Genomic DNA, 2,930 nt, shown 5'->3' with positions numbered 1-2,930 from the left:
TTTGGGGAGTGCTTCCCTTGACTCTGGTGACTGTTAGCACTGATTAATTCTGACAATGAAAAGTTTCAGTTATCAGTAAGCAGATTGAGACACCCTTCCCAAAGACATGTGCTAGGCCAGAGAACTGTTGTGGAAAGTCTTCATCTCAGAGAGAAGCAGCAACAGAATGAGGAGTGCACATCCAGCTTGTGTGACAGCCACAGGAGGTGCCAGCACTGATTTGTTTCTGGAGTGGTAAGCAAAAGGCTCTTCTGATACCTGAAAAACCAGAAGCTGGTTTTTCACAGCTTCTCCCAGAATCTCTGAGCTATTCTAAGGATGAATGTTTGCCTGTAAGTGCGATACGCATCTGTCTAGTAGAAGACAGAGAACTACCATCTAGAAATGTGGGCTCTGGCCAAGCCTTTGAAGCCTTTCATTTCCTGGGACTACTGAGTGCGTGCAACGTGATTTGTCTGCAACCAGAACAAAGTGGCCAGTACCTTCCCCTTTTTTTTTCTTCCTGTTGAGTTTTGCCACGGGAAACAATTTCGGAAGATATTTAAGTAATGCCTGTAAGCTACTCAGGACTTGAAAATGACCTGTGCTAAAGACTTTCATTTAGTTGGGAGTTTGGGGGGGGGGGGGGAGGGGTGTTTTTGAGAACTAACACTGTGCAATTATTCAGAATAAAGGAACTGATGCAAACTTTGATTTCTCAGAAGTTCGTGTCCAAGAGTTTTTGAAGAACTTTAGAAAGCATTGGCTATGTAAGTATTAGTAAAAGTTGGTTTGAAAACATTGTAGAAGAGGGACATACTCTTCTCCCTTGTTTGCAGACCAAAGCACTAAGCCAGTCCTGCTGCTGTCACCACCAACAGAAAGAGGGGTAAGAAGGTCCCTGATTGAAAATGTATTTTACAGCTCATAAAGCCAAGGGGGACCAGCATGGTGAGCAATCCCATGTCTCTAACATGTGAACATCAGCACAGTTCTGCTAGTGCCCACCCAATGGCTACGGAAGTATTGGTGTTCCCAGTAATGAGTGATAGCAGCTGTTATGTGTCAGACATTCTGCTGTTTAGTCATTTCAAGAGGTGTGAGAAGCTGAGACTGCATGTTTGTCAACAGTGTAGGTATCACAGCACTGACACAAACTCATTTTGAAAGAGAAGCAAACAAATCACAAATACTAAGACACAGCACTCAACCTGTGGACTTGTCTTCACAGTGTGGCTTTTAATGCATTAAGCAAAGCTCAAGTAGTGGTGCTTGGCATGCTGAAACAAGATCACTGATCTGCAGACTCCTGCTCCAAAGTGCAGAAGCTGAGCCTGTGAAAGCAACCTTTTTTCCAGAGACTGCCATTAGTCAAGGTCCAAATAAACCCACAAATCATTCTCTTGTTAAGTAAGCAGACAGGAGGAAAGTAATTCCAGAGTCCAGAGAGACAAGTTTGCTCTTTTTAGTTTACTTCTGTTAAATTTGATCATTGTCTAAACAAAGTACAGGGAATGCTGGTTAGACTCGGAGCAGCACCATCTTACCAACTGCCAGTGTGAACTCTGCCATTTCCAGTGCCACAGCCCTTTTACTCCATCTTCTCTGTATTGCTGTGCTTCTTTGAGTCACGAATCCTGTGCTGCAGAAGCCTTTGTCACCACAGGCCTTTCCAGACAAGCATAGTCCCTTGAGTCTCCCAGAACCCCTCAGCACAGTGTATGCTCTTTCACAGCCATCCACATGTTCACTCAGCTTGCCAGTAAAAGCACCAGAAATTAAAAATAGTCTGTTTAATCTTCACTAATTTAATCTAATCTGCAGATCTGTTCCTGCTCAAGGCGCAGCAGTTCTGAAGACTGAAGCACTAATCAAGCGCAGAGATCTTAACCATCAGTTCTACAGCAAGAACCATACCATTTGACAACATGTGTATTTATGTACTGCTGATTGTAACTGGAAAGGCGGAGGGGATGTTATTTTTAATGCTAGGAAAGGGAATGAACACACAGAAGGGTTGTTTGTTTTTAACAACATGCAAGCCAAGGATTAAGTTGCGACACAAAACTACAGCACTTGGACTGCTTCTTCCTTGCTGCTCATGGAGCCAAGTTAATTGACAAAATCCCAAACCCCCGTGTCAAATCTTATCACTTTAGGGCTGGTGAACAGATTGATTTAATCAACACACTTCCTATTTTCAGTGCATACTGGAGTGCAGCACAGAATCTGCTGTGACAGCATCAGCTCTGATACCACAGCCCAGTATTATGCCACATTTGTCTTTGTCTAGAAGTAGTATATTTATATGGTACTGCAGGCCCAACACAATATGGACTTTTGAGCCACACTGATTCACATGCAGCCTGATACTGGCAGTGCCAGAGGGCAGAAGTAACAGTCATTACAGTGCAAAGTCAAGTAATAAACTCTCTTTTGTGCTACCAACACCGACTGCCAAATGCTGGCAAAGTTGTAAGCCATAGGCAAGTCTAAATAAAGCACTAAAGAAGGGAACTGGGGCATCCATGTGGACAGCTCACTAAGCTAAGACTTCTTTGTGACACACTTTTACATGCAGAAATGCATATTTGCTGCGGTGCCAGTGCTGGCACTGTGCCTGATGCACTGCCCCCTGCCCAGGAAGGGCAGCACCAAGAGCCCACAAGCCTTTCCAGAATGGTCTCAGTGCTCCACACTAATCCATTACATTAATACCATGTTTTCCCTCAGCTTGGTAATTAAATGTCTGTCATCAGGGGTATAGCAAAGATACTTAAAAAACCACCACTGCAATCACTCAGCAGTGCAGGGGAGATGGAGTTCACCTCTCAATACTGTCTTACCCAAGACGACACGTATTTCCTCTAGGAAAGGAGTTCTTCCTTATATCACAAACTAACCTCTGCAATGCTGAAAGTTACTTCTGAGAAGTCATGCAGAAAAAGAAA

The sequence above is a fragment of the Neopsephotus bourkii genome, unplaced genomic scaffold, assembly GCF_033783945.1.
Source record: "Neopsephotus bourkii isolate Nb327-2 ecotype Australia unplaced genomic scaffold, CSIRO-AGI_Nbou_v1 NB_384, whole genome shotgun sequence".
Lineage (NCBI taxonomy): Eukaryota > Metazoa > Chordata > Aves > Psittaciformes > Psittacidae > Neopsephotus > Neopsephotus bourkii.
The sequence above is the reverse complement of the archived record's forward strand: the minus strand, read 5'-3'. Positions refer to the sequence as shown.